The sequence below is a fragment of the Lissotriton helveticus genome, chromosome 1_1 (assembly GCF_964261635.1).
Source record: "Lissotriton helveticus chromosome 1_1, aLisHel1.1, whole genome shotgun sequence".
NCBI classification, from domain to species: Eukaryota; Metazoa; Chordata; class Amphibia; order Caudata; family Salamandridae; genus Lissotriton; species Lissotriton helveticus.
The window spans coordinates 585,948,743-585,963,353 of record NC_136057.1 but is presented as its reverse complement, the minus strand read 5'-3'; positions in this window follow the sequence as shown (position 1 = coordinate 585,963,353).

Here is a 14,611-nt window from a genome sequence, read left to right as displayed (position 1 = left end):
CCCCCCATCAGGACCTCTTCTATACAGGTTATAAATGTCTAGGGGTTCCCCCGAAGACATACTAAGCCTAATGAGCTGAATGTCATTATTGCCTGTAGGAAGCTCTGCTATCTTGTCAAAGAGTGCCTGCCGAGCCCAAATGGTTAGACCCCCTTTCGGTCTTCCCTTAGGGCCTTTAACGGCCGGGACAAAAAAATTAAGGAGACCCAAGAGATACAAAGGCTCACAGGCCCACGTCTCTTGGAAGATACAGACGTCAAAGCCATTAATAAACAACGCCCATTCTGGTGAGTGCAGTCTGGAGGCCAGTCCCACAACATTCCACGAGACTATTCTACCCCCAACCCCGCTAGAATCACCCCCCGATGCTGCGGTGGCTAGCGGCTGGACCCCTGGGCCACATACGCTTCGCGGGTCACAACCTCCTACTGGCTCCTTATTGGCTACGCCAAGTTCATTCCTCCCATCTAGGGTGGCCACATCGACTTCTGCCAAGGGAGAGCCTATCGAGCCTGGATGTTCAGCCCCCTCTACCCTTCTACATGTCTTTAGATGATTCCTACCCTTGGGCCCCTGTTGGACAATTGGCAGCTCTCCTGTCCCGCTAAGGGGTAGTCAATCAATGGAATTAAGCCTGGATCTAAGTGGCCCATTCCCATTCTCTCTTACAGGCATAGCTATTGCTAATGAGAAAGGTAATGGGGGGATTTTCCTCAACTGGATGCCTGAATTGGCTGGGGGACTTGATCTATACTCCATCTTGAATAAGTTCTCTGCTAAATTATCAGACACCAGGGTTAGTTCGATAACATCATGCGCGGCCCCGGAGTGGCTGACTCTCCTAGCTCTAACAATGTCTTCTCTAATAATCGACCGGCACCCTCGAACATGCCTTAGCCAATGGATGGCCTTATTCGTCAAGGAATCTATCCCCTCCCTCATTCCATTGGTTCGTATTTGGCACTTGGGCACATTAGTCATATATATGATGTTCGTTTCAAAAGTACCCGTTGCGTGTAAATGGTGCTCAGATGGTTCCATACTATGACTTCTTGGTCTTTTGAGGGGAGTTAGAGTAGCATTGAGCAGAGCCCCAGGTGGTATTCCTGGCCCATTCCGTGGTTGCAGCCCTGGGGGGCCCTCTCCTCCCTATGGGTCCCCCTGGGTCCTCTGGGCGCTATCATTGTACCTGCTTGCCACCTTGGATTCCCTCGCCGGGACTTCAAGGTGTTTGCAGTCAAAGTCGAAGTAGGGGCAGTGCTTGTGATGATTGCTCCCCCTTCAACCTGAGCAGGCTGGGGCAGCTTAGTGTTTGTAGTGCCATTTTTCCTATCTACTTGTTTAGTACCCTGGGATTTGGTTGGATATGCAGTGTGGTTGTGTGGGGAGGGCAAGTGTTGTTGACAAGTGGCATATAAATTGCCATTTGGAATGGTAGTTAGATTTAGAATTAATTTTTTCATACCCTCTATCTCATCTCTTAATAGGGAGACCAAGTTGGCCAGATCGCCAATAGCGCTAAGGTTTACAGCTTGTGGCTGGGAATCATCATTCCATTGTTAATGGTTTCTCCTTCTGGCTCCTGCTGGATTTCAGCCAAAACTGCAAACCTATTGGCACACACTATTGGATCGATGGAGATAACGGATACAACCTGTGGGTTAACCACACTCACCTCACTCCCTTCACTTGGGAGCGAGTCTCCCCTTCGCCCCTTTGGCCGGCTGTCTTGGCCAAACTGATCGAGAGCAGCCACCTTTTGCTTAGCACTCGCTCTAAACATTTCGGGGATTACGATAGCTGGACCAGCCGCCTCTTGTGCGTTAAAATTTGTATCCCCTGCCACCCTTGCCACCTCATCAGTTTGAGGAAGCCCCACGTCAGCAGATAAAATGTCTTGGCAGTCCTCAATGATAGTGTCAATGTTATCGATTATGCAGTTCAACCCAGCATGGTTAGGCGCTCTCTTTGCTTTCTTCTTTTTGATCTGTTGTTGGCGTTTAGCAGCCTCTGTAGCCCCCCCTCCCTCCATGGATTTACATTTCCGGTAATTGGGACTTTGAAACTACAAATAACATGTTGTCTGATTTAGAAAAATCTGCTGCATTTTCTAATAGTGAAACATTGGAAAGCACAGCAGATTATGAAACTTTGTATTGTTTTCAACATTATGGTCATCACCTTTTGCATAAATCTGTTAATCCTAGAAATGTGTTCACATACCATCAGTGGGAACATTGTCCAACACAGCCAAAAGCGGTTTATGTTCTGGCCAGAACATAAAACGCCAGTTGTATCATTGAGAAAAAGGAGATAAAATTAATGTTTACATTTATTAAGAGAGATGTTGTATTATAAATAAAATCAGACCAACAGATGTATGAAGACAAGTGAGAATAATATATGTTGTTGCAAAAATATGTATTAAGACGACCTGTTTTAAAGGAATTGTTCATGAGCAAAACAAATATTGATCTTTATGAACTGTGATTCTTGTTTTGTATACATGTGAATAATGCTATTACATTGAATACAAAAAGAATATTTGAAAACAAGAAAAAAGTAAATAAGAAAATAAAAGCAACTATTTTTGATACAAGGTTGTCATGTTTTTGAAAATGGTTAACATAGGGTCGTTCTAAGTAGATTGCTTGATGTCCAAAATGTGTTTGTGACAAGTAATATGCTTTCTATAGGATGTGCCTGTGATATGTTTTTATCCACTTTGCCAAAGTGACTCTTTTGAAAAAGTCTGTAGCGAACTTGTCCTGTCATCTGAGGGGTGCACCAGCTACAGTGATTACTCCAGCATTTGAGCTACTTTCAAATGGGAGTTAATTGATGCTGAACAGTTAAGGCTGCTGCGGAATGCTCCCAGGCATCGCATATCTAGTAACTGTGAGCTCCAGTGTCATGTAGTTCCTTTAGTACCCATGCAGGACCTGTGGGTTTGGATAACAAACTGTGGGATTGATGGCAGACTGGTTCCATACAACCCCACCAAGAAATGTTAGCTTATTTGCATTTAGCTAGCTCACAGTGCCACTAGTGTCTCCTCTTATCAGGGAGAGATTAGTTTCTGGCAACCTTAGAACATGACAACTCTGATCCCTCAAGATCGTGGAAACAACGTACTACTTTTCGCTCAGTCACTCGTGCTCATTTTTGTTTATCTTAGAGATACACAGAATAAACAGTCTTGGAGTTTCAATAAGGGTTTATGAACAGTTGTTATTCTCGTGTAAAAAATATGAGCTGCAACAACCATTAGGCAGTAGCAGAGATATATGATTAGCAGTACAGAGAATATAAAAGGATAGTACCGTTCTACCATCTTGCAATAAGCATGAATAAATACATGAATATGAAATGTATGATAAAAGTGCGTGTACTCCTATGATGCCTATCTATATGTACCTAAGTGTACGTAGCATGTGAGTAGGTGTGAACCCAAGAATCTCTCTAGGATTTAGTCGAACCCCATTATCTGAAATGTGAGAATGTAGGAGCCCCTCTAGGTCTCGAGCTGGAGACCCCGCGAGGGATGTTCAGACCACTGTCAGCTGGAGCGTCTGCAAGCAGGAGGCTCAGCGTCTCTGGTCAATGTATTGGCCTGGAAGTCTTGGTTCCCTCTAAGTAACACTAGCAAGAGGTGCTATATTTATACAGAAAATATCTAGGGCTTCTTTGTATCTTGTTGCATGTATTAGCCATTGTTGGATTTGAGGATGATGTATGGGATGACCCGTGTATGTAGATATGGGGAGGAAGGTGGTGTAGCCCCAGCCTGGTTTCTAGGAACCTCTATAAATATTCATTCATACTGTGTGAGTCTATTGATGGAGTTATAGGAATCTCTTGTTTTGGAGAAACCCTCCTTCTGCACCTAGGACTAGAACTAGGTGAAAGGTTTAATCCTAAAAAGGCTTGTTTACCGTGTAGTGTAGGGAAGGTAATGTAGGTGAAGGGGTATGATGTTACCCAGGCCTATATTAGGGTACCTATATGAAACATAACACCAGGGTTACTTGTTGTATGCAAGTATTGTTTCCACCTGCACATACAGTCAGGGAGGTGCCCATATGGCCTTCAATTAATGTTGCTTTAATATGATTTGATACTCTAAGCAAAATGAAAGACATGCTTTTACAGAAGTCTGTGCCCTGAACCTCCGCTCAAGAGACTTTTGATCTCCAGATTGTAAGGTCTTCTGCAGAGATACAGGCGCTTATCCATACAAACTGCCCTTTCCATTTCATAGAAATGGTAAATCGTATCTTTAACATGTCTGATACGACAGGCATAGTCTACATATTTAAGACCAAAGGTTCTGGACCTCTAGGCACCTTTCAGAAAATACTTGGAGTTATACCAAACTTTATACGCTCCGTATTCGGAAGCATCTTTGGAGGACTTCCGCTAATCTTGTTTCTAATAGCTGGTATCCTGATTATCTTCTATCTCCTACGCAATGGACGTCCCATTCACCAAGGAGATGGAAAAAGCACTCCTGGAGCGTGAATACCGTGACCGCATGGTACAACATCTAGGCATGCCTCGCCTAAGAGGACTGAGTGCATCTTGGTTCTTGTCATTTCGACCAGTCTGGATGGACTGCATCTTGCCAGTCCTCAGATGCCTGTTTTAAATGCGTGTTAGACCTTTGTTTGACACTCCCATCATGTGCGCAACTGGTCATGAATGCTCCACAGTGTCCTCAGCGTATTCCAATGTTGATGGCAGCATTCCTTGAGCCACCACAGGTAGTAAGTGCACCTGTTGGTGTGGACACCGGTCCTCCACAGACACCCAGAATTTGGACGGGCCACATGCTGCCGCAGAACTGCGTACTCTGCGAGGTGCTACAGGGGCCGTCTACTATGGAAGCAAGCAATGAAAATGTTGCGTCTGCCAGCCAGGACACATAAACAATTGACTCATTAGGCTCATTGTGTGCTGGAAGAAATTCGCCCTTTTTTAAACGATCTCAAATTTGGAACTCAAAAACAATGACATTCCTTTCATTTATTGGGCATACATGGCTTTCTAATGCTTATAGTGGTTCGGACAATAACTACAGACATTTAGATCTATGGCTCGCAAAACATTTTTCTTTGAACATTTTGAAGTTTTTTAGAATTTTTTTTGATGTTTTATGAACTTTTGAACATCCCTGAATCTAGTTAGGCTAGTAGTACGTTAATAAGTTACATATGTCATCCAGTCGGAAGAGGAGTGGGTGTTATATTCCATATAGGTACCCTATATAGGCGCAGGTAACATTGCAACCTTTCACCTATATTCTTCCCTACATTACATACATAACAGGTTCTTACAGACTGACCTTTTATACTGCATTCAGAACGCAGGTTTTCCCTGGTTCATATCTCATACATTATGCATGTGGTTTCTTGGAAGCACAGCAGGACTACAATCTCCTGTATAATATCTCTGTATAAAGTTCAGGTCTGACGTCATCCTATAGGCCGACCCAGTAACAGCAGGGTAGGACCCCTGGGGAGACCTCTGGGTATATATACATCGGTTCTTGCTTAGAAAGACAGAGGAGACCGTGACTTCCCGGCTGACACACTAACCAGAGTCGCTGAGGTTCCTGCATGCAGACACTCCAGCTCGCAGTGGTATACCATCCCTCGCGCGGTGTCCAACTCGAGACCAGGATGGGGTCCCATATTCTCTCATTCTCAGGTAATCGGATTGACTAGATCCTAGAGGGATTCTTGGCATAACACCTACATAGATGCTAGGTACATTTAGGTACATCTAGTTAGGGAGGCATCGTAAGAGTACACACTTGTTATCATTTTATGTACTTGTATATATTCATGATTACTGCAAAATGGTAGAACTGTGCCATCCCTTCACTTTCGTAGTACTGCTAATCATATCTCTCTACTACTGTCTAATGGTTGTTACAGATCATTTATTCTACACTAGAATAACAACTGTTCAATAAATTCTTATTGACAGAACGCCCAGTATGTTTATTGTTTGTATCTCTGAGACCAAATAAGTGAGCAGGAGTGACTGAGCGAAAGGTAGTATACTGTTTTTCACGATTCTGAGGGATCAGGGTTGTTATGTTCTGAGGTTGCCAAACAGTATTCTCTCCCCGATAAGAGGAGATTCTAGAGGCACTGTGAGCTAGCTGATACAGACAGGCTAACATACCCGGTGGGGGTGCACGGAACCAGTCTGCCACCAATCCCACAGTTTATGTTATCCAAACTTGCAGATCCTGTATAAGGTATATAGGAACTACACAACAGTTTACTTAAAGCATGGAGTTGATGGTTAGCTCCTCTGTGCTTTTGCATGGATAGTAACAAACAATTGAACACCACTACTGATAACTACGTTTACCTTATTTCCAAACAAGCCACATAGACCTGAACAGAGGTGACCACCTAACCTTTTTGATTCTCAGTTTTTTATTTTTTCAAAATGTATTGATCCATAATTTCATTTGAATGGATTATTTGACAAAATTTACCATAATTTGTGCATTACAAAATACATTCCACAATAAATCCTGCATCCTTACATATAAAACCTCTCATAAAATCCCAATCACACTTTCAATATTGAATTCACCCTCAAAATTACCCACTCTTAACAGCAAAAACACACATTAATCCTTTCACACTACCCAAAACATTACAATTTTTTGTTCAACATAAACATACTTGTTGAAAGCAATAGCAAGACCGATGGTGCATAAATTGCATAGTTATTATAAACATCAAAAATAATTCAAAAACACTCAATAGGTCACAACTGGCAGGTCGACGCGTTTCGCACACCCTGAATAAATGGTGTTCTCCTCAGGACCGACAAGCTGTAATGACACAAACAGAACAAAACTCAGAATTACTCTTTGTGACAAAGTGTACCCTCCTGCCTCCCTCGATCATCCCAACCAGGGGTCTCAGGCTTACCCAACTCTCTTTTAATAGATCAGCCGATCTATTTTTAGCTACTGAGAACATGATCCAAGATCTGCAATAACAAATTATATTGGACAAACTTAGAAAACCATTCCACTTGGCCACTTCCGCCAACCATAAAATATGTATCTCTTTGATAACACTTACTCATAGCCATACGAACTTCAGCATGACGCCGGGGAGCCTGTATACATGTAGTTTACTCTGTGCCAAAAACAAATAAAAAACGCTTTTGAATAAACCCATCTAGGTGATGCACCAAAAACACCTTATAATTAAACGAACAGATACCAAACTTACTTTGAGAGGTTCTCTGCGGGATATTCACAACCACGCCGCAGCCCCTTGAAGACAGTGAAATCAATCACTTCCTCACCGCACTGTAACAAAGAAAATGGCAGAAAAACATCTGTCATTTGCAGCGTTCGAAAGGTAATACGTGCCTTTTGTGTTCAATTTGCCATTCTCCCAGCATACCTTCGTTTTAGGTGGGCGGTGATCCTTTCTTTCATCGACTGGAATCGCAACAAACAATGCGGGCAACTGCTTCCGGGTTAATAAACAGACGGAGCTCTTTTTCTAACTCTCCAGAGACAACACGTGATCGCGTTCTCTTTCAAGGTGGAAAGACTTACATACTGGGAATTCTGGGCTTTGTAGTCAATATTAGAAATAGTTTGTGACATGAAACGAACGTTTAGTGAAAACACTTTCAAACATAGTTTCTGGGCACCAATCTTTACATGCACTCCCTCAAAGCTTGGGAAAGTCATGTTTTGATTATACTGCTCATGGTGCAGCACATTATATGATCACAGCTGACCATAGATTGTATAGATTCTTTTTAGAAAAAACTGTTTTTTACCTATTCTGGATTGGTATGGCAGTGTGGCTTAATGGGTTGCCAATTACTGGGTGCAACACAAATTAGGGTGAAAACAGTCCTCATCCTAGCTTATAGATTTCAGATAATTTGTTTAATCCAGTGACTGCTGAGTTAAATTTGACAATTAATAGAGCTTCTATGCGGGTCAATTTCAACTCCAAATCTCCACCTCTAGTGTCTAGTTCAACTTTTGAAATCACAATCCATTTCAGGTCTTTTTCGGCATGAATATTTAGTCTCCAATGGTTAACCAGGGGTGCTGTTGCATGGATATGTCATTATTCAAGATAATTTATAGTAATTTAGCTGAATCGATGATGTGTGGGGTACAGTTCAAGGCAGTGAGATGTGGAAGCCAGTCTTTGATACTAGGGTTGTTACTGGGTGGAGAGATCAGAAGTAATTCTGTTTTAAGGGCGTTACATTTGAGGTGTTTGCTTGTCAGCCAATGTTGTGTTTTAGTCAAGGTGTTCTGATGTCATCAGGAGAGGCAATTTGTATGTAGAGTTGATTATCATCTGCATACATATGGTAGGGGATGTGAGAGAGTATGATGATTTTGATCAATGGCTCCATGCATGTATAGACTGAAAAGTGTTGGAGAGAGAGTGGAACCTAAGGGGAAGCCTAACATAACTGGTGACTGATCGGAAAAGGAGTGGTTAATTAGAACCCCCTGAGATCTGTTGTGAAGTAATAGGAAAACCATTTTAACACAGTGCTGGTGAGAACCGCCCTAAGTTTTTATAGGTTCAAAAGTGTTTCATGATTAACAGTTTTAAACACCACTGACAAGTCGAGTAGTATTAATAAGCATGATTCACTCTGATCGAGAGGATTCAGTGCATCATCAACAATGTGTACCAGGGCAGTTTCGATGCTGTGGACGGTCTGAAACCTGATTGACATTGGTCAAGGAATTGGACTTGCTCAATGTGATTCTGAATTAGTAGGTGCACACATTTTTCTAATAGTTTGCCCACAGTTGGAATGTTGGACACCTAGCAGTAGTTTTTTTTTTTTTAACATAGAAGTGACCTGACCACTTTATAGGCTGTCAGGTATGGACCCTTGAGTAACGGAAGCATTATAGGTCCTTCTTAATAACGGTAGTAAGAGGTGAATGGAGTCATTGATAAATTTGGAGGGGAGGGGATCACTGAAGAAGTTGGAATATTTTAGGGAAGTTAGAAGTTTATAAATGTCATTTTCATCAAAGGGTAGTGTCAGAGGATGGGGCATTGATTTCTCTGATCATTTGGTTTTTGGTAAGCTAAAACTGTTTTTGGGACGATTATGTGCTGATACAAAGTTGATCTTGAAAGAATGTTGCTTTGGCGCTTCTAATGTGTCCGGTCTAAGCATTCCGTCCTTGTCTTAGAAGTTTAAGGTTAGTCAGAGAAAGGGTATGTCTCCAAGGTCTTTCAGCAAGCCTGAGGATCAGCGTTCCTCGTTAAGGTTGCAGTTGAACCAAGGGTTAGATCTTTTGGATGGGATTCTCTTTAGTTGTTTGGGAGAAATGATATCCATGATTTTTGTCAAGTTGATTTAGTGATCAGTGAGGTAATGAGCGTCATGCATGTTAGAGGGGAGAGAAAGTAGTGGTTACTGATAGCTTACAACATAAATGGTTCGATGTTGAGGGTGTCTCTGACGCATTATTTGGCTTTCATAGGTTGGCCCCTAGAACTAACTGCTGTTTCTGAAATAAAGAAGGTGATGCAGGGGTGGGCAGTCCAGTAGCAAGCTAAGATGGATACGATTTGAATGGTGTTTTCTTTGCAATGTTTAAATCACCTTTGTTATGGATAAGGCTGTTGCATGCTTGGATAAGTTTGAGGTCGTGGAGGAAAGATTTAGAACTGTTAACCAGAGGGTCGATGGAATTGCTCCAATGAATGTTAAAGTTGCCAAGAAAAATCTAGATATTTTTCTCATGATTAATAGAGGAGATGGTCTCCATCATGTGTTCAATTAATGCGTAGCTATCTCCAGGAGGGTGGTAAATCATGTGAAGAGAGCACATAGTTTTATAATTGGTGGAGAAGTTGATCCTAAGTGTTAGATTTGCGGGTCTCTAGTTGGCAGAGGTAGCTACTTTTGTCCAAATAGGAACCCTTACGTCTAGTCAGGGTAAGGGGGTACACTCCTAAAATTGCCCCTGCTCACCCTCTTGGTAGCTTGGCACAAGCAGACAGGCTTATCTCAGAGGAAGTGTGCAAAGCATTTGTGAACACATACAATAACCCAGTGACAACACTACAGATGGACACCACACAATTTGTAGTGTAAAAGTAAGTATTGTTATATAGACTTAACACAAGACGACAAACGACAAACATCCACAATACTGTACTTAAAAATGGTAGAAATAACTTAGTTCTCTTTAGATGTAAAATGCGACACTATGAGTTCAATGTACCTTTGAATGTGTAACGCTATACAACGAAAGTGTTGCAGGGACGGTGATGCATAGGTTCCTTAAACCTAAGAACAGTGATGCATCGGGTCCCTACTGCTACGTAGGGGATGCGTCGGTTCTTCCTGCGTGGGGCGGTGAGGCGTCGGTTTCTTACTGCGCTTCTGTTGCGATGCGAATAGCAGCGCCGTGATATGATGAAGATCCGGTGCAATGAAACAAAATGTCATATTCTTTTTGATGCGACAACGATGCGTGCATGCCCGACGGCCGTGCAGCGGCTCAATGATTCTTCTGAGCCCCAACAGGCCCTGCGATGTGGTTTTCCGGTGATGCGACGGCGCCTGCTGTGACGGCGACACTCTTCGCCGGTGATGCGATGACAACGGCTGCAGCTGCGACATGCTTCTTTGTCTTGAGTCACGCTTCCAGCTCCCAGCAACACGCAGTCTCTCAGAAGGCCAAGCTCAACAGCAGGCACTTCATTTCCCAGCAAGGGAAGGGAAGGGGAGCTGGTTGGTGGAGTCTGTTGTCCCTGAGACTTCAGCAGGAGGCAAGCTCTATCTCGAGCCCTTGGAGATCCTTTAGAAGTTGATGTGAAAGTAGCACAAAGTCCTTTCTCCTTGCTTTGTCAGTCAGGCTACCACTGCAGGCCAATCCCCGAAACAGCACTCAGATTTGGGATAGTCTCCTCCTCAGTTTCTCTGGTTCCTCTCCTCACCAAAGGTTCTTCTTTTTCCCAAAATTGATCAAAAGTTCTTGGGTCTGGGTCCCAATATTTATACTAGCAAATGCATTGTCCTTTGAAGGCAGAGGGTCCTCTACCCAGTCCAAACCAGTTCTGTGCAGCCTGGAGCACTTTGTTGACAAGACTCCTTCTTTCCTTTGACAGTGTGGGCCCGGGACATCAAAAACACCACAGGAGGTAGAGCCAGCATAGTGGAAGGCAGGCACAGCCCTATTCAGGTCGCAGGTCCTCCCCTCCCTCAATCTACATCCAGATGGGTCTATTCAGCCCTGTGCTGACTTACCCTGTCTCCTAGAATCCCCCATTCCCTGTCACTCAAACTCCAGACAAGGAATTCACAACCTGGCAGAGGCAGGCTTGGACAGTTATGCAAGAAAATACCTACTTTCTAAAAGTGGTATTTTCAAACACAGAATGTTAAAAGCATCTTCACTAAAAGATGAATTTGATCATTCTGAGTTCAGGCATACTGAACTCGAATTTCTACCTGGTTCCCTGAGTCAGTTAGGATTATAGGATGTTATAATCAAACTGCCCATTCTGGCCTTAGGGGGAACAGGTAGCCTTGCAGTAGTGAAAAACGAAAATGGCTGTAATTCACTATTAGAACATGCCACACACACCAGGGCACGTCCTGGTGTGTGTGGCATGTCCTACCTTTTACCTACAATGCACCGTGCCCTTGGGCCTACCATAGGGGTGACTAATAAGCAGAAAAGGGAAGGTTTAGGGACTGGCAAGTGGGTGCACTCGCCCAGTCAAAATGGCAGTACCAGAGTACACATAGGCTCCGCGATGGCAGACCTAAGATGCTTCTGTGGGTGACACAACCAGTGCTGCAAGCCCACCAGTTGCATTTGATTTACAAGCCATGGGCACACTCAGTGCACTGTACTATGCTTAGACAAGTTAACTAAAACAGCCAATCATGGAATCACTAATCCATACATCAATTTACCATAGGGAGAGCATATGCACTTTAGCACTGATCAGCAAAGGTAAAATGTCCAGAGTCATAAAACAGCCAACAACAGGTGAGAAAAAATACAGGAGGAAGGCAAAAAGTTCAGGGATGACCCTGCAAAAAGGGCCAAGTCCAACACAACCCCCTCCCAGCCAAAACGCAGAGGAGACCAATCACTACCCTAATGGGCTTCTCTGCTTTGGGCGATAGAACATGGACCCTGGCCCACAACAGCCGGGGCATATTCCAGTTCTACGCCAATCTGAACCTTTTTGTATCCCTCTGTCCATACTCTGAGGGCCCACCATGATAACCCATGGGGAACCCTTCTCCTCACCTGTTTGCACCATCTGTGCAGCAATTAACATTAGCTTGCTCACAGGTGTGTCCCAACAGATAGACAGCAAGCCACATAGGCCACTGACAGTAGTCAGTGATGAGACCCAGGCCTTATGCCTCTCAGGGCTCTCAAGCTTCTGTGGCATCAGAGAGCGGGGGGCAGTTGCCCCATGTGCTTGGCACCCTTTGTCCACTCTCCTTCCTGTCAGGTCAGGTCAGGTATGACATCCTGACACTGACCCATCAGCCCCGGGCCTGTACCCAGTGGCTGGACAAGAGACTGGGGTGGCCTCTCCCACACCAGGTCCTCCTCCTCGGGGCTCTGCACCCTCCCACTTGGAGTGGTACCCCCTTCCAGAATTGTCAGGTTGCCTGTGGCAAGTGTCCTGCACAATTCGCCCACCAGTTCAGTAGTTCTATCCTGCAACTGGGCTTCCAGGTCAGGGGGGATACCCTGAACATGGCACTCCACCCTAGGGTCTAAACCCTCCAGTTGAACTGGGGTCAGAGCCGAGGACTCCCTCCCTCTGCACCCCCTACCAGAGTATGGCACCCTCCCATTAGGAGTGGTACGCTTAGAAGACCAACCGGTCAGGACACTGTTTACAGTGGTCCCACCCTCCAGGTCAGACAACACCTGAACCTGGCTTCCTAACCCAGGGACCAACCCCTGTAGTTGAACACTTGCCCAGCGCATCAGGACTTTATTGGAGCACATATGCCCCCCCAGGGGTGACACATAACTCATGTGTTGCGTGACAGTCTGCCTGGTGCAGATCTCCCGACCCCTGTCCATCTGACAGTGCGTGAAGATCCCCCAGGACAGAAGTGATGTCACCATGATCACTCCTTGGTGACTCAGCCCTTCTGGCTGGCCCCTGACCCACTGGTGCTTCCACTGGGGACTCTTTCCCCCTCTCGCCCCCACTCTGGACTTCCACACCCTCCACTTAAGAGTCGTACTGCCAGACACTAGAACTGATGGAGGCCTGCTTACAGATACTCCCAGTTCACCAGATACTAGGGGATTCCCCTCAACGGGTGGCCCATCCGGACTGACTAGGCTCCCCACCTAGTGTTCCCTTAAAGAACCATCCAGGCCCTGAGACTGGGTTTTGGGCACCTTGAGACACGCAGCCCCACACACACTCCGTCTCCACTGAGACAAGGGGTGAGCCCCTATACCCATCCTACAACACTGGGACCTAGCTGGGCTACTCTGAACCACTTCCACCATTCTGGTGTGGAAGTTAACTGAGACACTCCTCTTAGGATCACTCCCTAATGCCTCTCCAGACCCTCTGGAATCCACCAAAGGGTCTGCCTCCAATGTGAGTTTTCTGCGGTCAGAGAACTCACTCTCCAACAGGTATTGGCATAGCTCTGGAAAACAGGGACTTACAATATGCTCTCCCACCATTGGATCACACAGCCCCCTACAGGGGTTAACCAAATTAACCTTCACCTCTCCATCCAGTGCCTTGCACACGTACACCACACCACTCTCTTGAGATTGGCAAGACAGTATCTGACTCTCTCTGTCACTCAACCCACACTCTTCTGGGCGGTCTCCACACACAAATACCAGGACTTCAACCTTGAGGGAACCCCTACCCCCGCACCTCTCATCTAGAGTCAGTAGAGTGTCCCTCCCACCGCTAGGACCATGAACCCCTGCGTCAGTTTCCCCATTCTCCTCAGGGACACTGCGCACTACTGGAGCTACCTTATGTCCTTGAACCTCCTGGTGTATGTTAACCCCCTCTTTTAAGTCAGACGCCACATCTCTAGGTGTATGTACTGCTCCCTCAGCACTAGATAACCTAATTTTGCTGCCACCATCTGAGCTGGATTCCACCCCCCAGTCAGCAAAGCTCACTTCCTGAGCTACACACATTTCTTTTTTCTGGGCTGAGACACTCATGGCCTCAAGCCTCTCGAGCTCCTAATCAAGATCCCTCATTCTAAACTCATGATCAAACTGCATCCTCTTTTCCTCTAGGGCCAATTTCCTAGTTTGCAACTCCAATTCTAACTGCCTATGCAACTTCAGCTTGGTAAGCTCCATCTCATGCATCCTACTCTTCTCCCTGTCCTCCAGCTGTTCTGGGGACAGGCCCTTGGCAGAAACACTTCTACCTGCTGGGGAAGGTGCTCTCCTCCCCCTGGACCCAATAGCCCTTCCAGCTGCTCCTCTGCATTGTCAGCCCCCTCCTCATTTTCAGGAGTATTTCTTGCTTCGACCCAGGCCCTCAACACCTTTTAAAACTCCTCCTTCTTGGAGAGA